Source organism: Physeter macrocephalus, chromosome 4, assembly GCF_002837175.3.
Source record: "Physeter macrocephalus isolate SW-GA chromosome 4, ASM283717v5, whole genome shotgun sequence".
NCBI lineage: Eukaryota > Metazoa > Chordata > Mammalia > Artiodactyla > Physeteridae > Physeter > Physeter macrocephalus.
The window spans coordinates 138,588,336-138,611,881 of NC_041217.1; the positions used below are offsets into that span (position 1 = coordinate 138,588,336).

The following is a 23,546-nucleotide window of genomic DNA, read 5'->3' on the forward strand; positions in this document are numbered from 1 at the left end:
ATGACAAGCAGACAGTAGGCAGGCTAAGCTCAGAATCCTCAGAAGTTTGAGGAAGAGGGGCAGGCAGGGAGGAACCAGGCCAGAATGCTGGAGCCAGGGTTCCCTCCCAGGCCCCTGGGTCGCTGGGAGGCTGCACCAGGCTGGCCCAGGGAGAAATGTTGGATTTTGCTCCCGGACTGCACCAGCCTCCCGCCTCCCCTCAGCACGCCGAGCACCAGGGGTGATTTTTCAACCCAGACTTTCCAACCACACCCCTCCCCGGGCGGCCAGACGCCCAGACCTGCACAGCCCACCGCCAGCCACCCCTGCCTCCCTCCTGGAGCGGCTGGAAGCCTGCAGTTGCTCTGCAGACACCCCCTGGTGGAAACAGCTCATTACGGGATCGGGTAAATGCGCTAGAACATTAGCTTAATAAATCAAGCGCTTCCGGAGCCCAGCAGCAGCCGCCGCCGGGCAAGGCGGGCCCCCGCCCTCCCCCCATCCTCCTCCGCCCCACCATCCCCCTCCACCCCACCCCCGCCCACCCCCATCCCCCTCCACACCACACCACCGCCCTCCACCCACACCCCCTGCCCCCGGCGCCCACCCCCGCAGGGTTGGAGGAAGAGGAGCTGAGAAGCCTGGGTGAGCAGAGGGCTTGGGAGCTCGGCGGTACTGGGTTTGAATTCCGGGGCTGCCACTTGGTAGCCTGCAACCCAGAGCCAGGGAGGGCCTCCTGGAGCCTCAGTGTCATCATCTGGACAATGAGGCAGTAACGGGGCCCTATTGATGGAGGGCTTCTATGAGCGGTGCCCTCCAAAACTCACTGCAGCGGCGTGAGATCCAAGAGGCCATTTCATTTTTCAGAATGGTGAGATTTAGAGCACGTGGCCGGGTTATTTCCAGTCCTGCCAACCCTCTGCCCAAGGTCACTACCAACCCCCTGGCACCCACCTCTGCCCATAGAGGGTACTCTACAATGAAGAGAGACCTGCAAGGTAGCCAGGTCCTGCAGGGTGGCTGGACCTGCAGAGCAACAGGCATCATCTCCTGGGTGCCCAGCAGCCTGGCCACCCTACCAACTCCACCCCCTCCCAGACAAGGAAACCCCAACCAATGGTATAGGGACTGCCAGGGATCAGGAGCCCCAGGTTTCCTGTAGCCGGCTGCCCCTGTGTCCCTGCTACACACCAAGGCCTTCGCAGTCTCTGCTCCCCGCCACGATACTGGGTCCGTCCAAGGGCTGGCCCCAGCTGCCTTCCCTTCTAGTCCTAGCTCAGATGTTAACCCACTTCGGGCCTTCAGAGAATCCCTCCCCTCCCTGGACCTCAGTTTCCTTCTCCGGGCAAGGCTTAGCCCAGAGGATCCTAAGAAGGCTCCTCCTTGCCACTCCCCTCTCCTCCCGGCTGGTCTAGGCAGGGAAGGCAACACCAGAGCTCCTTAGCAAAGAAAAACCACTGTCTAGAGAGCTAGTTCCTCCTGCTCTCTGTGGGGTGGAGAGAGGGCTAGAGCCAAAAAAAAAAAAAAATTCAATTACTAGACCATCTATTTGTCAACTCCTCCCTCCCCATTGACTTAATTTTCTCCAGCCAGACCCAGAGTCAGAGGAGGCAGGAGTGAGCCCACAGGCCCAACAAGGGAGGGAGAAAAGAGAACTGCACCTGCAACAGGGAGGGGGAAGAGGAAGCCCGCAAATGGACACAGGGATGGGCCTAGTGGATGCACATCAAGCCAGGAAGCCTCATTTGGGCCAAGAACAAACAAGCAGCAACAGAGATGAGGAATAATATTCCTGTGTGTCTAGCCCTGCCCAGGGACTCAGAGCAGCATCGCTTCCTCCAGGGAGCCTTCCCAGATCTCCCAGTCTGGGTTAGGAGCCCCCCTGGGCTCCTACACCCCTTTGGTTCCCCCAACACCATGCTGATATGGTCTGTTAACTTTCATTTATACAACAAATATCTGTGGAGCATAGTACATTCCGGGCTAACTGCTGGGGATAGAGCAGAAAACAGAAACTACAGTCTACCAGGAAAGACTGATAATAAAATAAGTATAAACCCATTTGGATTATCTATTGCTGTGTAACAAATCATATCAAACCTTCCTGGCTTAAAATAACAGCAATCGTTGTCTTCCCTCTCGTGATTTCTGTGGGCAAGGAATTTGGAAAGGGTACAGCTGGGCTGTTCTGGATCAGGGTCCCCCATGTGATGTAGTTAGACAGCAGCTGAAGATGGAACAGCAGAGGGCTGAGCATCTGGGGGATAGCCAAGCACCCTTCTCTGGACTTCTCCACATGATCCCTCCACATAAAGAGTTTGGGCTTCCTCACAGCATGGCAGTTTTAGGGCAGTCATGGTAGCTGGCTTGCACCACAATGAATTCTCCAAGAGAACAAAGCAGACATGCTTGGCATTTTTATGACCTAGACTTAGTCATAAAAATAGTGTCACTTTTTTTTTTTTTTTAAGATTTAAAATTTATTTATTTTCTTATTTTTGGCTGCATTGGGTCTTCGTTGCCACGCACGGGCTTTCTCTAGTTGTGGCGAGCAGGGGCTACTCTTCGTTGCGGTGCGCGGTCTTCTCCTTGCGGTGGCTTCTCTTGTTGCGGAGCATGGGCTCTACACACGTGGGCTTCAGTAGCGGGCTCAGTAGGTGCAGCATGCAAGCTCTAGAGCGCAGGCTCAGTAGTTGTAGCGCACAGGCTTAGTTGCTCCATGGCATATGGGATCTTCCCGGACCAGGGATCGAACCCGTGTCCCCTGCATTGGCAGGCAGATGCTTATCCACTGCGCCACCAGGGAAGCCCCCAATAATGTCACTGCTGCCACACTCTGTTGGTCAAGGCAGTCATCAAGGTCCACGCAGGTTCAAGGAAAGGACACACAGACCCCATCTCTTGATTTGATATTAGGAGGGTCAAAGTCATATTAAAAGAGGAGCATATGGGAGGGGATTATATTATTGGAATCATTTTTGGAAAACACAATCTGCTACAAAACCCTCTTCGAATTAAATAAGATCACCTCCCACCCTCCATTCACCCTTGGAAGTTAACTCCTCCACATTTCACATTTCTGCACATTACCCAGTGACTGCCTTGTATTTCCATGATCACCCGATTCCAAATTCTTGCTTTGGCTGTATTTGCTCAATTTTTGGACTATCTCACTAGCCTGTGGGTGCAGACTTTTGTCATAAGCCATGAAACTTGGCCAGAAACTCACCCCCTGCCTCCATTTCCACAAAACACACAGCTACAGCAAATGAGAACGTGGTGGGCTTTGCTAAGGGTTAAGGAGACAAAGGAGTAGTTCCAGTGACTTGAAATTGAATATTAGACATCCCTGCACATAACTGAGATTTATGCTTGGGACTCTTCACTCTACAGACCTCACCCTATCTCTTATCTCCTCTCCCCTCTTTTTTTTTTTTTTTTTTTCCCTGCCACACCACGCAGCTTGCAGGATCTTAGTTCCCGGACCAGGGACTTAACCTGGGTCACAGCAGTAAAAGCCCAGAATCCTAACCACTAGGCCACCAGGGAATTCCCTTCTCCTCTCCCCTCTTCTCTCTTCCTCAGCCCTTCCTCACAACTCCATCCCCCTCCCAAATTTTCCCCAGGTAAGCTAAGCAGTTCTCCAAGACCACTTGCCCTAAACTTGGCCCCAGGAATCCTTTTGGAGGCCCAAAGGGCCTTCCATTTTCAGAGCTGCCTTCCCTAGAAGGTAGCTGTGGATTCCATGATGCAGTGATGAATTTTTCATCCATTACCCAAGCCAGGACCATCAAGCGGTACAGGGGCTCTAACAGGGAAGGACTTTATATGCAGCACTTCATTTAATCTTTGGAATAAGTCTCTTCTGCCTAGTCTGCTTCCCTCACTGCACCATGAGTCCTCCCTCAGAAGCAAGAGCAGCACGAGTCGTTTGGGTCCTTGGAGCCCAAACAGGGTAAGCACTCAGGGAAGACTTATGAAATGACAGCAATTGGATGGCAATGCCACCTGGGACCAAGGGCAATGGTTTGCCAGAGCTCAGGCCCTTCATGCCAACCTGACCTCCCTATCCCCAGAGGACAGACCTGCTCTGAGGCAGGTGCTATAGGCTATCCTCAAGGCTGGTTGTGGAGCCCCTGACAGGAAGACAGACCAGGAAACCCAGAAGAAACATGTGCGAAGGACACAAGTAATTTCCAGAAGGAGAAGCCCAAATGGCCGACAAGTGCGTGAAGAGCTGCTTATACTCACTAACAATGCAAGAAACACAAATTAAAGTGTTGGCGCCTTACATTCATCATACAGGCAAAAATTAGAATGGTGGGTGATACCAAGTGCTGGCAGGCATGCAGGAAGTAGATGCTCTCACATGCTGCTGGTGGGTCATCCTAGAAAGCAGCCTAACAATAGTTAGTAAAGTTAAGTAGGCATGTGTCCTGTAAGGTAGCAACTGCACCCCTGGTGCACCCCCGGGTATGCCAGGGAAATGCTCACACAGGTCCACAAGGGACTCATCCATGATGTACACAAGGGTGTTTGTCAGGAATTATTTATAAGAGGGAGAAATTCAAGGCAATGTAGGTGTCCATCACCAGGGGGTAATGAATGAGTAAAATGGGGTGGATGTATGCTCAGAAAGCTATAGAGTAACAGGAGGCAACAAAGAGCTCTTCAAACATGTAGTGTTGAGTATGTGGTGGGGGGGGGGGATGAAAGATACAGAATGAGACCTCTGGCACCCAAAACAACTCTACAAATTTTACAAAGATACATATATATTTAGGGTCATATATGGAATTCACTGGAGTGGGTGCTCATGGAAAGAAGAGACTGGGGGAGGGGACTGAGAAGAGAGGGTGATAAGAAGGGAAAAACCCAACACATGTTCTGTATTTACTGTGAGCCAGGCCCAGTATTCAGAGCCGTGTATGTATCATCTCATTTTATCTTTGGAATATTCTATGAGATAGGTACTATTAATAGCACCATTTTTTTCAGATGGGAAAACTGAGGCTTAGTGAGATGGTTATATTGTCCAAGGTCACACCGCTGTGGAAGTGAGTAGAAGGGCCAGGTTTGGACCCCAGGCCTTGGCCATAGTGTTCACCTCCTCCCTGCCCTGCCTGCCTTCTCCCCAGTCCACGCTCTGCTGAACTCTGAATTCAGCTCCGTGAGCCTGGCCCTGCTCCTCCACCTGGTGCTGTGGCCTTGGGGTGTGCACTAGGCTGCTGGCATTCAAACCCCAGCTTCCTTCAGACCCTGCCTTTCTTCTGTGTGCCTCCATACCCTGGGACTCCCCCTCCCTCCAGCCCTGGCCCCTCCAAATCCAGCCTCACATGAGCCAGCAAACAACACCCCTCGCCCCCCTCCCCCAGGAATGGGTCCATTCCTCCAAGAAAAGCTCAGGTCAGCACTCTCTAGAAGCCAATGGCTCCAACTGCCTGTACACTGAGTCCAGCTCTATCTGGGTGTTCAAAGCCCTCCACAGTTGGACCCCGCTCACCTGGGAGCCTCATCCCCCATTATTCCCCTACATGCTTCTGACACTGGCTCCACATCGGACCAAGCTTCTGACCTTGACGTGCCATGGCCTTTCACACCCACCTTGAATGTCTTCACTCGGCCCTTCTCTGCCAGTGGGACCCCACAATCTGTAGGAACCACCTTCTCCTGGTAAGCCTTCCTGGGGCCTCCTGATGGCCTAGTGGACTAGAGTGATGGCAGACCAACAGGGCTTAGAGAGAGACCACAGGGCCCTGCCTCTCACCAACTGTGTTCTCCCTCTATCTCTTTTGTAATAACAACAACAAAACATTTCTCAGAGTCTTTTTCAGACATGACAAATATGTGCTCTGGCTGCTTTCTTTTTTATTTCTAAAAATTGATGTGTAACTTACATGTACAGATTTTAACTTCAAAAAATTCAATGAGTTTTGACAAATACCTTCATCAGTTTGATAGTCAGTTTCCCTCCCTGAGTCAGTTTCCCCATCTACAAAATGGGGTAACGTCAACCTTATAGGGTTGTAGTAAGAGGGAACAGTAATATGACAAGTGGCCAGCACAGTGCCTGGCACACAGCAGGCAGTCAGTAAATGTCTATTACTACTATTCTTCAGAAGCAGCTTGTACCCAGTCTTCAACCACAAAAACTTAAATGAGCATCTACTCTGTGCCCTGGGGATGTATGACCTAGAGACCCAGGGGAAATCGGAAATGGAGGCTACCAGCCTCCTATGGATTATTAAACTATACTGAGATGGGTGTTGTGACAAAAAAAAAAAAGCACAAGGGACAATGGGGTTTGAAAGGAGGAACCCAGTTCAGTTTTGGGGATCAAATAGGGCTTCCCAGATGGAGTAATGCCTGAGTGGCATCTTGAAAAAGTTAACAGTTGGACTTCCCTGGCGGTCCAGCGGTTAAGACCCCACGCTTCCACTGCAGGGGGCACGGGTTTGGTCCCTGGTCAGGGAACTAGGGTCCTGCATGTCGCATGGCCAAAAAAAGAAAAAGTTAACAGTTGAACGAAGATAGGATTCCAGGCAGAGCCAGTGGTGTGAGCACTGCTCTGATGGTTGGCCAGAACACAGTGTACTGGGGGGACTGCAAATAACTCAATGGGCTGGAGTAATGAGAGTGTGAGGGTTGGGCTGAGATGAGTTGGAGAGGCCAGCAAAGGCCTTGAATGCCACGCAAAGGAGAGGGCTTGCCCCTCAGGACACCCAGGAGCCAACAAAGAGGTTAAGAGCAGGGCCACTAGGTGTGTATTCTAGAAAGTCCTCACTGTGCCTTCTTCATTCTGCCTTGACCCGGTTTATTCTTTATCTGCCTCAGTCTACAAGCTTCTTGAAGGCAAGAACCATATCTGATTTTTCTTTAGATCCTTTCTAGAATGAGGCAGGTAAATAAAAAGTCATTTCTGCATTCCCAGGGCCTGGTTTCAAGAGGGAGGGTGTTTGCAACGTGCAGCCCAGCCCAGGGCTCAGAAGCCTCTTGGGGCTCCCGAGAGACTGCACGTGGAAATCACGGCTCCTTAGGCCAGCACACAAGGACCACCTGGATCTGGCTTCCTCTCCAGCCACATCTCTCCCCACTGCCCTCTCCCCTTACATTTCAGCTACACCATCTTCAGTTTCATTAAGGGTCATGCTCTCTCAAGACTTGTGCTTGCCTGAGACTTCCCTGGTGGTCCGGTGGGTAAGACTCCACATTCCCAATGCAGGGGACCTGGGTTCGATCCCTCATCAGGGAACTACATCCCACAGGCATGCCGCAACTAAGAGTCCACACGCCGCAACTGAGACCCGGCACAGCCAAAATAAATAAATAAATAAATAAATAAATAATTTTAAATTAAAAAAAAAAAAAAAAAAAGACTTGTGCTTGCCCATGCTGTTGCCTGTTCATGCCTCTCCCTGGACTGTCTTCTCCCTTTGCCTCTGTGTATCTGACCAATTCCCACTTCTCCCTTGGGACTTAGCACAAGCGTCACCTCCTTCAGGGAGCTTTCCCTGATTTCCCCCCAGGTTGGGTGAGGGTTCTCTTAAGACCCCAACAGTCATTATACCACTGTGCTTCTGTGTGCTCTCTGCAGGGAAGGGTGGTCTTGTTCACCTCAGTATCCCCAAGGCCTGGCAGGACCTGACAGTGACAGCCTGTGCAAGCCCAAGGAGCAGGGCAGGCTCCGGAAGTCACATGCAGTATTGCTAGGACGCAAAAGATGCTCAAAATGAGACTGTCAAGGTGGGAAGGCCCAGATCACAGAGGGTCTCACCAGCCTGGGGTTGATCCCCAGGGCAACGGAAGGCAGGGCATGGACTAAAGCAGGGGAGGATGTGCTTTGTGGCTCAGAAGGCTTAGTGCAGGGGACAGTGTGGAGGAAAGCTCAGAGGGGCCAGTTTAGAGCTCCCTGTAGACCAGCAGGCCGGTAGATTAAGGTGGTGGCTGAGGGACGGGGAGAGAGAACAACTGGGAAAAAGGACCAGACTTGGTGCCTGATTGTTCGTGGGCAACAAGGGAGAGGAAGGAGTGGAGATGACTCCTGGTGCAGCTCCCCTCATCTCTAGGGAGAGAGGAAGGAGGCTAGCAGCCAGCTCTGACACCAGTCACCTTGGACACAAATAACCCCCAGGGACCCTGCCCCCGCTGCACCAAGCTTCAGCTTCTGACAGTGCCCCCCCTCACCCTATTTTCCCAAGGGGTTGACTGGACCCTCTGCTGGCTTCTTGCCCACCGTTCCCTCCCGCAGTCTGCTCTGTGCCTGCCTGGAGGGAGGGGCGGCCCCGCAGAGGCCCTGCTGGGAGGGAGGACGGAGCAGCTGAGGAAAACAGCCCAGCAGACCCCAACTGAGGAGCAAGGGAGAGCCAAGAAGAGAAGGCGTGACAGACAAAAGGGGAGGAGGAGCAGTACAGCGGCACCAAACACGGGGTGGGAGGGGGGTGGAAACAAGATGCCTTCCTGATCCTCTTGCCCACCCCCATTTTAGAGATGGGGAAACTGAGGCCCAGAGATGGCAACAGTTTAGGAGCCTAGAACTCAAGTTTCAGCAAACCCACACTCTTCCGTTGGAATCCCTCGGCCTGGAGCAGCCACCTCCACCCTAGTCTAGGTATAGAGCACCACAGCCAACCCCTCAAGTGGAGGGCTGGCCAGCTAGCTGAGCCTATGATTCAGTCCCCCTGAAGTCCCCATGGTATAGAGGGCTGGACTGAAAGACAGCGGGCTTGAGTTCTCACTCTGCTGTAGGACTGATTTCTCATCTGTAAAATGCCCTATACTGCTTCTGATAAACCTCTCTACAAGGAGCCACTGAGGGATGAAGGAAGACTTTGTGAATCCAAAAAAGCCACAGAACCCCAGGAAGATTGGGCAAAAACCCATGTCCCTTAGCAAGTCGCTCCCCTCTCCTGGACTCACTTTCCCCAGCTGCTCAAAAGGGTGCTAGATTCATTGATCTTAAAGGTCCAATCCATCACTGGAAACCGGTAAAATGCACCCACTGTCTGCCAAAGTTTTAAATTCTAGAGCCAACATAAAACCTCACGACCGCAGAACTGGCGCTTGGAAACCCTCTTCAGGCCTGTGACGGGTCACCGGGGGAATCACTGCCACCCCTGCCCAGGTACTACTGGCTCCGTCCTCAAGGCCCCTCGCTACCCGGCTGCAAACCAACTGCGGTGGCCCCTAGGGGGCAGTGTTGCCCCGAACTTGGGCCGCCGCGGCTGCTGCCCCCGCCCCAACGGGCGCCGGGAGAATACTCGAGTTCTGGGAATGTTTGACACCCCCCAGCACACACACCACCCCCCGTTGCCAGCCCCAGCCTCGGGGTCTCCCGCGCCGCTCGCAGCCCCGGTGCGGACTAGCTGCTGGCTCTCCCACCTCTCCCGGCAGAACACACTTCGCAAGGACAGGGGTTTTATTTTTGTTTTCTCGCAGGAGTGGGGGGCGGGGGGCAGGTGTTGGTCTCAGGCTGCTCGCACGGACTAGGATGTCTCTGTGCTCAGAGAGCCGAAGGAGAAATTTGTGGGGAGAGGGGGCTTGTTCTCCCAAGAACCTGTCAGCTGCTTCCCCCGTCAACCACGTATCCCTTTGATAAGGGGTTGGCGGGCAACCACCTCCTCCCCCAGATCCTTCTGCAAGGATCCCCCAAACCCGCCAGGAAGCAGCCCGAGGCGGAGGGTCGGGGCTGCAGGGTCCGATGTGCTCGACCCCACCACTAGCTTCGCCTTCCCCAGCTCAAGCCCAGAGCCAGGGGCCGGGACACAGTCCGCGTCTGAGGGGCTGGGTTTGGGGGGGTGACTTCTGCTGCTAAGTACCCCCACCCCCCAGCCCCAGCTGTGAGCAGCAAAGTCAGGGTCTGGAGTGAAGACGGTAAAGGGGAAACGCAGGGAAAACCCCATTCAAGTTTGGTCCAACGGTTTAATGGAGGCGGGGGGGAGTAGGAAGAATTTAAAAGCCCCGAACCCACGAAGCAGACTTTTTAAAAAATTATAATTGAAAACATCTCGAAGTAAGGGCCGCCAGGAGCGGGCCAGCTCCCACCCCCCGCCCCATCCCCCTCTCCTGCTCCCCGGAGTCCGATGAAGTCATGATAAGTAGGCTGCAAAAAAAAAAGTGGGGGGGTGGCTTGGAGGGGCTGGGGGCACCGGGGTCCCAGGCTGGGGCCCCGCGCGGACACAGTTTGGATACTATGGTTACGCGATCCGACCCAAACAGCGAAGGCGGACAACAATAGCGGCCGCCAGAGGAGGAAATTCCTTCCGGGGTGGACGGCGCGGGGGGAGGGGCGCCTGGCTGGAACGCCGAGGCGGCGTCTCGGCCAATCAGCGCGCGGCCGCCGGCGGTTTCAAGGTGCCCCGCGCCGCGCGCCCCCACCCCCTCCCACCCCCCTCCCACCCCCACCACCCCCCCGCGCGCTCCGCTCGGGCGCTGGAATTGCTGAGACGTTTCCCTGCACGCGCCCGGGTAACCCTGCGGGGGCTGCTGCCCAGGCCGACCCCCTCCCCAGCCCTTCTCCCCGCCCCCCTCCCGGAGCCCACCGCCCTGGGAAGGCTGAGCGTTCCGCTGCTTGAGTTGCTTGCAGCTGAGGGAGGTGGGGGGAAAAAATCCCTCCAAACTACCCCTTTCTGTGGGGTTGGTTCCTGCACAAGCCTGTTTTCTATTTTAAAGCATAGAAAAGAAAAAATGAGAGAGGGAGAAAGGAGAGAGAGAGAACGGGGAGAGCGAAGATCCACCCCAACTCAAGAAGCCTGGGAGGCTCTGACCCCTGCCTGCCTGGCCGCAGGGGCTGTTACATAAGTTGGGTTATTGATATTGGCGGCTCTGGCCGGGCATCTGGCATGCAGAGGTCCAAGGGCAAAGCTGGCATTTAATAAAAGGCCCCCTCCAGTTACTGTTACCTACTTTATACTGGACCAGAGGAACCAGGGGCTCCTCTCGGCCGGCGTCTGGGTTATTTATGTGGTGCCCATGAGGTGACCGTGCCCGCTTCTCCCCCCACCTACCAGGGGGATTCTGTGCCCAAGTCCCCCTCCTTTAGAAGCCCCGGGCTGGCTCCCGAGCCTCTTTCCCGGCCGTCAGGCCCTCCGCGGTGCCTCCTGCTCTCCTGCCAGCTACCCAAAGCCGGTATCCTGGGCACTACGAGCACCGAGCACCGAGCACCGAGCTGGTCCCCTTCCTTTTTTAAACTGAACCAGGTTTCTGCTTTCTGGTGCCTCCTGAGCTCGGAGCAGCAATCGGATGAGGAGAAGATGCCTTCTTATTCATTGCCTACTGAGAGATTCACTTCTCTGGAAGGCTCTAACGCTTAAAAAGTATATGCCTCTCTCCACTGTCTCTCTCCCTCTCTTCATATATAATGGGGATAGCCCTAATTCTCCAGATCCTCGCGTGTCTCTTTATAAATAAATAATGAGATTTTATTAATTATGCACGTATAGTATCTGCAAACAGATTGCTCTGTCTCTTGATGCTTAATAATATTTTTTTAAAAAAAGGAAAAACCCTCCACACTGAAGCTGGGTATTTTGGTGTGTTGTGTGTGTTTTTTTTTTTTTCCTCCCTGCAAGCAAAAACTTCAAGGGGCCATATGTCCTCCAAGGAGGGGAGAGGAAGGCAGAAGTTGGGGAGTGCATGGGGTAAGAAAGGGAGGGATTAAAGGGGGTCCCTTTGCAGATTTTCAAGGCAGCTGAAGGCGAATTTCAAGTAGCCGGCTCATGTTTGTGATTGAGCTGCTGGTCTGAAAACATACCAAGGTTCGCCTGGGCGTTTGTGTGCTAGGCTGGATGGGCAGCTGTTAATAGTAAACAGGAAACCAGCAAGAAGAGAGCTGGCTGCGGCCCAGTCCCTCTCCCAATTCCGTGCCCCACCTCAGAGCCCCCAAACCCCTGAGCTCTCAAAACACATTGGGTTTCTGCGCACTTGTGCATCAGTTTTTTCCTGGGTGCCCAACACAATTCCTGGCACATAGTAAGGGCTCAACAAATATTTGCACGTTGAACAAGTGGAGCTTGGAGAACATACCTGGGTGGGGAATGGTTGCACAGTGGCCAGGGGCTAGGTCTTGGGGCAGTATGCCTTGAAGGCATAAAAGTTGGGGTTTTAGTCCTCAGACAATGGGGGAGGGGCTCGCCCCTCCAGATTTCTGGTCCAGGAAGTGACAGAGCAGAGCTGAGCATTAAAAAACTAATCTGAGCGAGGGAGACCAGAGAGAGGTGCAAAGATACAGGCGTCATTAGGCGGAGTCAGCATGGCTAGAGAGAAAAGGATACAGGGGTAGCCTCCTACCTTTAGCACATGGAGATGAGGGACTGGGAGGGGTCAGAGGTGAGCTTTGATTCAAAACATTCTGGTTCCAGTTCTGAACAGCAAGTCTGTATAGAAATAGAGATTTGAAGGGTGCAGAGATGAAATGCAAGGACTGCTATAGAAGAGTCACCTTAGACTAAAATTTTAAAAACAGAAAAAAATAGAGACCCCAAAGGAGGCACATATAATTAATTGCCCATCAGGTTGTTTGTCCAGGGAATTATCATTTGGGACGCAGAGACCCCAAGAGGATCAGGGGCTAGTCGGGGGTCCCACAGCAAGACCATGGCCCAGCTATCATATCACTCCACAATTTTTGTCTCCTTCTCAAGTAATTTGCACTACATGCACCTCATAGGAGGGAAACAGTTTTCTCACCCAGCCCAGGGCAGACCAAGCTTCGCGACAAAAGGGTTAATTAAACTGGGTGTGTGTTGTGCAAGTTCAAAAATATTTTATTTTCAAGGGAGAAGTTCTGGATGCCATTTCTCCTGCCTGTGAGAGGTCTATATATCACCAAGGAGTTAAAACATAAAAATAAAATTGTGCTGGCTGAGGTTACCACAAAGCTATCAAGCTGGGTCTTGTTCCCGGAGTCCTGGCATCTGCTGTGCAATTTGGGGAGCACTGACTCTCCCAACCGTGGGTGGGGGCGGCTGTCTGACTCCTCTCTTTGTATCCTCCTAATTAAAAGGGACCAGGATCCCTTACCACATGTGTGAAAGGACGTCTCTTGCGCCAAGGAAAGGCGAGGAGATGCAGATGCTATGGGCACTTGAGATTTGGGGATGGGGTACCCGGATCCGGCATGAACCCACCCCACCACTTCCCACCCATACCCCTGGACCGGGTGTGTCATGACCTGCTGTGTGACCTGGAGCAAGGCCCTCAGTTTTCCCACAAATTAAGTTGAGGAAGGGAGAGGAGGTTGGTTGAAGATCAAGGATCCTTCTCGCTCTCTGCTTCTAAGATATGGGTCCAACAGGACCTCAGGGTTATCTTCCCTCGTGGTCTGTTGGGATGGAACCTCTGCCCCCATGCAGTCAACATGCCTGTATCCTGCCCCCAGTCCCAGTTGTGGGCCAGGTCCAAAAACACAAACCGCCTTTAGACCACAAAGGTTCCCAAATTGTAGACATGCCCAAGCTCCAATAGACAGTGTCTCCCACACGCAAATGCAGCAAAACCCTAGGTTCAGACACCATCTAGGCTGATAGGTCACCAAGCCCAGCTCACCTGGGATGCACATAAGCCCTCTACAACATCACAGGCTAGTGTTTGTCCAGCCCCTGCTCGAATGCCTCGCATGACAAGGAGCGCACTATCACTTATGAACCCTAGCACAGTGTACCACTTACTGCTCCTGTCCACCACGAGGTCCTGCTAGTATTTCAAAGCCAGCATGTACCAGGATTGAACTCTTGATGTTGTCCTCGACAGACCTGGTCCTCTTCCACTTCCTCCCACGTATCCTGGCACAGGCAACTGGCACCACAAAACTAAAAACTTAGGACTTCTTCCTGATTTCTCGTTCCCCCTCCAATTAGTCAGTCCCCAAGTCCTGACGTTCAGCCTTCTTACTGTCTCTCCAGTCAGTCCCACCTCCTAATCCCCACTGCCTCCTCATCACTCACCTGTATGGTAGCAGCTGCTTCCTAGCTGGTCTCCCTGTCTCCTGTTTAGTCCCGTCCAAATTACCCTCCATGCTGCCTACCAGCGGGCTCTTTCTAAACCCTTAACCTGAATATGACACTCCTCTGCTTATAAATAAATGATGACTTGAGTTGCCCATGTGACCAAACTCCAAAATTCCTTAGCACAGTATTCAAGGCCTTTCTCGATGTGGTACAGACACAATGCGATCCTATAGCCCACTCCTCCCGGCAAATTTACCTCACAACGCAGCCACACCGAATGGCGCCCCATTCCCTGAACACACTTTGTTCTTTCATGCCGGTGTCTTTGTCCATGCGGTGCCCTCCACCTAGGACACCCCTCTCGGCATTGAAGAAAGAGATGAAAAGTACAGGATCCCTGCCCTAGAGGAACCCACATTCTAGAGCTGCACTATCTGCTATGATAACCACTCACCATGCGGACCGATTGAACCTATGAAACGTGGCTAATTCAAACGGAGGTGAGCAGTAAGTGCAAAATACACACCAGATTTCAAAGGCGTATTACAAAAATAATAATAGTAATGTGAGGTAGCTTGTTAATAATTTGTTTATGTTGATTCCATGTTTATCATATTTTTGATATTTGGGGATTAATAAAATATATTAGTAAAAGTAATTCCATCTGTTTCTTTTTACTTTTTACAACGTGGCTAATAAAGAATTTAAAAGTACCGGTGTGCCTCCCATTTGTGACTTGAGGGGTATGTCTGCGAGACAAGGCAGCCAGGAGTACAGACGTGGAAGCCAGTGGTTCGAATGATGATGTTGGGGAGTGACGATGGGGGGGAAACACAGAGTGCTAGAGGCCAAGGTGAAGGCAGCACCCCCCCCATCTGATGGTGGTGAGTTTAGGCTTGCCAGCACGGCCGTGTCTTCAGACAGCACCTGATCCAGCTGGCACACAAGGACAAGTGCTGGCAGAAGCAAGTGCAGAAAGGGAGGTAAGGAGTACATTCACAGCTCACTCAGCTCCCACCCAGGCACTTTGTCTGGAAGCCATCCCTGACCCCCCTGTCCCGTGCCCCAGCCTGGGTGAGTGCTCCTGAGGGCTCCCACAGCCCCTCTGCTTCCTTCCCGGTCACAGCACTGAGCAGTCTGCGCTGTCATCACCTTTGATGCGTGTGACCATCTGCCCACCCTCCCCGCTCAGGCCTGAAGGCGGGCGGCACCTCACGTCCTCACAGTGGTGTCCCAGGGCTTGGCACAGGGGTGGGGGGGGGGACCTCAGTGAATGTCTGTTGAAAGTTGAATGAATTCCTTCGTTCCACAAACGTCCATTGACCCTGAGCGACCTTTCCAACTACATCCTTCCACAACCCCACACATCCTGAAACGTGCCTTCCACCAACCAACTGTATGAACCCACGTTGCTGCCCAGAACAGGGACGGTGCTGGGTTTCACTGAGCACCGACCGTGGTTACAGTACTTATGTAGGTTATCCTGTTTCATTTTCTCTATAATCCTGTGAGATAGATTCCCTGTATCCCCATTTTTGTACAGGTGAGGAACTTGAAGCTTAGAGAAGTGAGGTGACTTGCCCAAGGCCAAGGTCACTCGGTAAGTCTGGACGGAGCTGACTTTCACAAATCCGCCCTCCAATCCCCAGGCCTATGGCCTAAGACAGGGCTCATGCAGGGTTTTCCTGGGACTCTCCCAGTAGACTGCTCTTCACCCTCTCCCTTTACTCGCTTTCTCCTCCTTCTCCCTCTGTGTCTCCAGCCTGTGAGAAGGCTGCGTTTAATGCAGACACCAGCAGTAGGGAGGGCCCCTACCCCACACCCTGTGCAGGGGACGTGCCTCCCCCAAAGGCCGCCCAGGGCTGAGCACCCCACCCCCAGCTGAGAAAAGGAGGAGGGAGAGAAAGAGAAACCCACCGGGGCCTCTGGGGCACAGCCCTGAGGAGCCCCGGTGTTTGGTTTCAATTAGGAGGACAAATTCCAGGAAGCCAGGCCAGTGCTGGGGGCAGGCGGGGGGTGCTCAGAGCAGGGCTCAGAATGAGGAGGCCCCTGGAATCTGGCCACAGGAAGAGGCTCCCTTAGGGTGAGGGGCCCGCTGGGGAAGAAGCCTGGCCCCCAGGGCCCGGTTGAGGTCCCAGTTCATGGCTACCAACTTGCAGTGTGCCGTCAGGGGTGTGGAGAACATGGGTCAGGTGCCTGGCACACAGTAGGCTCTCGTGCGCCCAGGAAGTGGGGGCCAGCAGTGCTTCTGTTCATGCTTACACCGTTCTACACGTTCCACCTCTGGGTGTGGGGAAGGGTGCCCGGTGGTTGATGATGCAATCTGCTGCGTGGCAAGCTGAGGGCTGGGCCCTGGGGCCCCCAGATGACTGAAGCTGAGAGCTCGTGCACAGTCCAGGAGCGACAGGTACAAATAACTGCCGTGCCACATGGCCAACATCAGAACAGCACCAAAAGCAAGGCTCTGGAGGCTCAGAGGAGGATGGACGATCCAAGACGGAAGGAGCCTCATCTGTCCTGTTTATGCTGGTGTCCCCGGCCCCTAGCATCATGTCTGGCACAGAGAAAGCACCCAACAGATAGTCATTGAATTCATGGATGAACTCTTCTGGGAAAGTTCAGGGAAAGCTTCTTAGAAGAGGAGTGCATCTAAGCAGGGTTTTAAGAAATGAATCAAAGCTTGGAGTCCAAGAAAGGGAAAAAAGGGCATTCCAAGCAAAGGAAATAGTTGATGCAGAGATGAGGCAGCAGGGAGCACGTGGCAAAGTGTTCATTGATTCACTCATTCAACAAATATTGGGGCTTCCCTGGTGGCACAGTGGTTAAGAATCCACCTGCCAATGCAAGGGACATGGGTTCGAGCCCTAGTCCAAGAAGATCCCACATGCCATGGAGCAGCTAAGCCTGTGCGCCACAACTACTGAGCCTGTGCTCTAGAGCCCGTAAGCCACAACTACTGAGCCCGTGTGACACAACTACTGAAGCCCGCGCACCTAGAGGCCATGCTCCACAACAAAGAGAAGCCACTGCAATGAGAAGCCCGCACACCACAACAAAGAGTGGCCCCTGCTCACTGCAACTAGAGAAAGCCCGCGCTCAACAACAAAGACCCAACGCAGCCATAAATAAATAAATAAATAAATATGTGACTCTTTAAAAAAACAAAACAAAACAAATATTGATGTGGATGGACCTAGAGTCTGTCATACAGAGTGAAGTAAGTGAGAAAGAGAAAAACAAATACCGTATGCTAACACACATATATGGAATCTAAAATAAATAAATAAACAAACAAACAAATAAATAAATAATTGTTCTGAAGAACCTAGGGACAGGACAGGAATAAAGACACAGACGTAGAGAAGGGACTTGAGGACACAGGGAGGGGGAAGGGTAAGCTGGGACGAAGTGAGAGAGTGGCATGGACATATATACACTACCAAATGTAAAATAGATAGCTAGTGGGAAGCAGCTGCATAGCACAGGGAGATCAGCTCAGTGCTTTGTGACCACCTAGACGGGTGGGATAGGGAGGGTGGGAGGGATACTCAAGAGGGAGGAGATATGGGGATATATGTATATGTATACGTATAGCTGATTCACTTTGTTATACAACAGAAACTAACACACCATTGTAAAGCAATTATACTCCAATAAAGATGTTAAAAAAAAAACAAATACTGATGGTGCACCTGTGACGGTCCAGGCACTGTGCTCTGCAGATGGCTGTGGCCATACTGGAAGGGGATGAGCTGTAGGAGGAGGCAGGGGCCAGACTGCAGTGGTAGGAGTGGGGGTGGGCTTGTGTGTTTTGTAAGGGAGTCAGGACTCTGCCCTGTAAGGTATGGGTGGGTGGGGGGGCGGCTGAGGGGGTTGATATCTTCTGGAAGAAATCATGGTAATATAGGACTAGAGCATGGGAGGGGTCCTACCATGCAGATGAGGAGCCTGAGGCTCTGAGCTATGTTGGCACTTGCTCAGGGACAGCTGGGTAGGCAGTAGCAGAGCCAGGCCTCTGGAGTCCCACAGCCCAGGGCTCAGCCTCCTGTACCAGGTCTCTCAGCTCTCCCCCAGTCCAGCCCCACCCTCAGTCAAAATCCTGGGTCTCTGGCTCCAGTTGGCTAACTCCCTTTCTGGGTACCTCTCCTCCTCTCTCTGGACCAAAGGGCTTGGACTAAGGTAGAGTCTTCCAAAGTGTGGGTCAGGTCCACCCAGTGGGATGGGGATTGAGGTCAGGGAGGACCCAGACCTGGCCACAGACCATGGAACCTCAGCTCGTTTCAGGAAAGTTACTCCTTTTTGATTCTTGCTCCTGACTAAGTCAAGGAGAAGGAGAAAAGCCCATTTTGAGGCTGGAATGTCTTTAACCCCTCTCTGATGCTTGCTAATCTCCCTTCATAGCAAAGAGAGAGGCTACCTAGCAAGCAAAAGTTATCTAAGCTAGAACTGCTTTGTTTTCATTGAATTAATTCTTGTATTTACCTTCTGTTTTTGGAAAGCCAAAACAGAGTGCAAATAGTTTCTTTTGTTAAAGTTTGGTAAAAGTGAGTTAATTTAAGCAGATGAGGTAAGAAGATACAGCAAAAATCATGGAGGCGGTACTAACGACCAGGCTTTAGGGACATCCTGGCTGGGGCACCTCTGACTCTTCAGTTCTTTTTTTTTTCTTTTTTTTTTTTTTTTAATTTTTATTTATTTATGGCTGTGTTGGGTCTTCGTTTCTGTGTGAGGGCTTTCTCCAGTTGTGGCAAGCGGGGGCCACTCTTCATCGCGGTGCGCAGGCCTCTCACTCTCGCGGCCTCTCTTGTTGCGGAGCACAGGCTCCAGATGCGCAGGCTCAGTAATTGTGGCTCACGGGCCCAGTTGCTCCGCGGCATGTGGGATCTTCCCAGAGCAGGGCTCGAACCCGTGTCCCCTGCGTTGGCAGGCAGATTCTCAACCACTGCGCCACCAGGGAAGCCCCTGACTCTTCAGTTCTGACATCAGCCATTATTCTAGGAAACTTAGAGTTTAGGTGCTGCAGCATGCGGGATCACGGACCAGGGATCGAAACCGCGCCCCCTGCAGTGGAAGAGCGCAGTCTTAACCACTGGACCACCAGGGAAGTCCCCTGTTCATCTTTTTTACTTTTTATTTTATATATATATATTTATGTATTTATTTATTTGGCTGCGTCAGGTCTTCGTTGCAGCACGCGGGATCTTTCATTGCAGTGTGCAGGCTCTTCATTGCGGTGGGCAGGTTTCTCTCTAGTTGTGGTGCACGGGCTCCAGATCGCAGGTCAGTAGTTGTGGTGCGCAGCATGTGGGATCTTAGTTCCCTGACCAGGGATTGAACCCACGTTCCCCGCACTGGAAAGCAGATTCTCAACCACTGGACCTCCAGGGAAGTCCCCATCTTTTTTTAAAAGGGAGAGAATGGGACTTTCCTGCAGGTCCAGTGGTTAAGACTCCATACCCCCAATGCAGGGGGCACAGGTTCGATTCCTGGTCAGGGAGTTAAGATCCCGCATGACGTGTGTGTGGCCATAAAAAAATTAAAAACATAAAAAGGAGAAGGTAGGAATTTCACTGGGCATTTCACAATGGAATTAACTCTATTTTCCGAGGAATTTCCCGCAGCACACTTCAATGCCAGCTGCAACACTCTGACCATGCCCTCCGTGAAGGTGGGGATGAGGAAGGTAGCCAATCCGGAGCCATTGTCAATGTCCTTCTCATGATTCTGGGGGGTGGTCTAAGGAGGGAACTGTCTTTCTGTGTGTCCCATCTACCTGACTGATTCCTACTCCCCTGCTGGGGAGCCCTTTCTCAATCCCCCCAGTATCCCCCAACCTGAGTCAGGGCCTCCTGTGGGATTCCAGCTTCCTTAGCATCCCAGGCACCCTAAGTCATCATTGCCTGTGTGTGTGCCTACTGTCCCATAGATGGGGAGACAGTGCCTATGTTGTCTCTACATCCCAGCGCCCAGCACAAGGTCTGTAAAAGCAGATGCTCAATAAAGCTTTGCTGAATTGAAGAGGGTACTTTTAAGTGTGCATGGTGCTGACATTAGTTCCAATCTCTCTGGGACCTTTCATGGGATTACTTTTCCTCTGTTGAGTCTCCTGAAGGGAAAGCTGCCTGTGAAGAGTAGTGAGAGGCAGGGGAAAGGTCAAGATCTAACATCAGATAGATGTGCGTTCAAATCCTGCTTTGCTGTTCAACTGATTTAGCTGAACCAGCATATTGCTAAAGGGGATCCTAATCCCCACCACAGAGGAAGATAGGGCATGATGAACACAGGAAACAATGTGAGAAGAGCAACATCCACGGGTCAGGGACACACTTGCTTGTTAAAACATGGAAGTGTTAGAACTGTACAAAGTGCAGAAAGCCCAGACATCTGGGGGAACTCATTCTGCCCAAGGGACTGAAGCAGGGAAAGCTCTCTACTTGAGGGGACTTTTGAGTTGGGCTTTGAAGGATGAATACGAGTTCCCCATAAACAGAGGAAATTGAGATGAAAAGGCAGAGTGTCACATAGGGAGAGTACTCCCAGCCTCTACATGGAACTACAGCAAGAAGAATTTTAGTTAAGAAGAAGAAAGGACTTCTCACTCCAGAGCTTGGGGACAATTCTAGTCCAGATTTGACTAAAGGTGTAAAGTGGCCCAAGAAGGGTAAAGGGTCCCTTCATCATAAGTCAAAGGCCAACTTGTCCATCCCCCTATGGCTAAGCCACCCAATTACTTTGTCCCTAAACCTGCTTCCTTTGTGCTAGAAGGGAGTCCCTCCTTAAGTGAGGAGGGGAAAAAGAAGGAGGCTCCCCTCTGATTCCTGGGTTTATAGCCAACAGTCTGGGCCCAGGGCCAAGCAGCCCCCTTCCCTCCCTCTCCAAAAGCCTGATCCCCACACTGCCTAGCTCCTTCATTTCTCCCTGCAGCCTTGATCCAGGGCAGTGATACCAAATTGGAAAATAAGCCCCCTCTCCTGGGCCGGGGAGGGACAGAAGGAGGCAGGGCCCATTTTCTAGGTCAGAACGCCTTGTCCTTGCCCTTCCTCCCCCAGCCCATGTTTTTCAAAACTAGACCTTGGGGAGAGAGGCAGAGGGGAGAGTGTGGATGCTTTTGTGTGTGTGACTGAGTGTGTATGTCTGTGTGGAGAGAGGGAGAGGGAAGGAGAGAGAACAGAGCCTGGGAGTGTGTGTGTGGCTGTGTGACTGCGTGACTACGTGCAAGAGAGACAGGGGTGTGTGTGTGTGTGTGTGTGTGTGTGTGTGTGTGTGTGTGTGTGTCTGCAGGCACAGCCCCAGGTGTCTGGACACCTCTCTCCGGGGCTCCAAGAGCCTGGGAGTGTGTGTGTGGCTGTGTGACTGCGTGACTACGTGCAAGAGAGACAGGGGTGTGTGTGTGTGTGTGTGTGTGTGTGTGTGTGTGTGTGTGTGTGTGTGTGTGTGTGTGTGTGTGTGTATATGTGTGACTCCAGCAGCAAGCTGTACCTTAAAGGCACAGACCCTGCCTCTGCCCTGCTCCACTCCACCTCCACCCCAGCCAGAAACACCTCCCACCACCATCAGCTGGGAACCAGAGCCGGCCAGTCCCCAGTGACTCCTGCCCGAGAGAAGAGAAGCAAGCCCCACTCCTTGGCTGAGCCTTTGAGAGCTCAAAATCGGGTCCTACAGGAGGAAGAAGAGAGGGGCTTTATCCCTAAGGATAGGAGGGCCTCCCAGAGGACGGGGGGCTGGTGTGGGCAGGAGGCCCAGCTCTGGGCCAAGACTGTCCGGTTGAGGGTCCCAGCTCTTCACTTACTAAGGGCGGGGTGGGTGGAAGAAGGCCACAACCTGCACACTCTCTCACAGGGCGGGGACTCGGAACAGAGCTGTGCAGCAGTCCCGGATGGAGACCATAGGCGTATGGGTGGTGGCAGGACACCCTCGAGGGCAGGCGAGAAGGCCCCCTCTCAGGTCAGGCAGCCTTCCTGCCATCTTGGCACTTAGAGCGTGCAGAACCAGGAGCAGGGGTGTTTGTTTTCTTCCCACAGCAACCTGCCCCTCCCCCCATGTTCACACAGGGTTTTGCTCCAAGGCAGGAGGTGATGGGTGGAGCATTGAGAGGCTAAGACCTGGTTTCTCATTCTGCCTTGGCCTCCGACTCCCTGCCTGACCCTGGACAGGTCCCCTACCCTCTCTGGGCAGCCGCTGCCTGCTCTGTGTAATGCAGACATTCGGTTCAGAGAATCTACCAGCTCTTCTGGCTCTGACATTTCCTGGTTCTGGGTCCTATGACGGGCATCATGCGATGAGAACATGTCTCCATTGGAAGAGGATCAGAAATTACCCAGCCCTGAATCCTCCCGGCCCTATCCCAGAGCCACAAAAAAGTAGGGTGCGCTTAAGTGTCCATGAAAGTTTCCTGGTCCACCTCCTCCATTTCACAGGGGAGGAAACTGAGGCTGGGAGGTGGAGGAGGAAGGTAATGATTTGCCCGAGACGTACAGGGACTGGGAGCCCAAGCCAGGACTGGACCCCTGGTCCCCTGGTCAAAGGGGGTTCCTCCAGCTACTCCGCAGAGCCCGAGTCGCCAAAGAGGCAGCAGGAGCCGGGAGGTCGGGAGGTCGGGAGGAGGAGGAGCAGCTGGGGGTGCGCCCAGCCGCCCTGGCCCCGCGGGCCCCTTCCGGCCCCTCCCCCAGCCTGCGCACCGTCCTGCCACCTGCTCCCCCGCCCGCTGGGAGGGGCTGCCGCCCCCCCCCGTCCCCATGGCAACGCGAGCCCCGGGCCTGCCGCCCTGGCCTCCTTGCCGCTGCGCAGCCCATCTGGCCCCAAGCCCAACCCAGCTGGGTCGCCTGAGGCCTCGGCTGCCCGGGGACCCTCACAACACCCCAGGGGCCGGAGACCAGGGCTGGAGCGCCAGCACTCATACTACCCATGCCAGCACCTGGGCTGGCTGCTGGGTTCATCCTGATGGGTCAGAAGCCACCCTGCCCTGCAGGACCTCACATTCCAGAGAGAACCCTCCCCAACATATCCACCCAGTGTGGCAGGAGACAGCCACGGGATTAGAGGACGGCCTTCTGGAGCCAGCCACCCTGGGCTCCAATCCCCAAGTAGTGTGACCCTAAGCAATTTACTGAACATTTTCCCCATCTGAAAAATGGAGGTGATCATAGAACCTGCCTCAGAGGGTGGTGTTGAGGGTTAAATGGTTCAATAAAGAAAAATACATGGAGTTAGCACTCAATAACTATCAGCTGTTATTACTGCAGGTGGCAAGTGCAGCAAGAGAGAGCTGGAGCCCAGGGTAAGGGGCCTAACCCAGCCTGGGGTGGGGGGTGGGGATGGGTGGCATGGGTGGCTTCCCAGAGGAGGCCATGCTGGTTGGAATATTAGGAAGTAGCAGTTATTAGCCAGAAAGCAAAAGGGAAGAGGCACCAGCAGCAGCAAAGACAGGGAGGTGAAAAATAGCAAAGGGGAGAGTGGGGGACGGGGGACGGGGGACTTATGAAGCCCCTCAGTGTTGCTAGAGTATAGAAGAGCTTGGCTTTTAGTCTTAAGGGCACTAAGACAGGAGCCACTGAGGAGTCTGAACAGAGGCATATGACATGTCCCTTGTTTTCTTAGACATCACTCTGGCTGCCATACATTCAG

At 53.0% G+C, this 23,546-nt stretch overlaps 1 long non-coding RNA gene across 1 annotated transcript; it reads right to left on the reverse strand.

Moving 5' to 3' along the window:
• Positions 1–1,362: 1,362 nt before the first annotated feature.
• On the reverse strand, positions 1,363–14,007 carry LOC114486228 (uncharacterized). The gene is made up of 3 exons (XR_003679628.2): positions 13,920–14,007; positions 12,265–12,350; positions 1,363–2,879 (listed from the first exon to the last, which is right to left on the reverse strand). It is a non-coding gene; the product is annotated as an uncharacterized lncRNA (long non-coding RNA).
• Between the last annotated feature and the right edge of the window lie 9,539 nt (positions 14,008–23,546).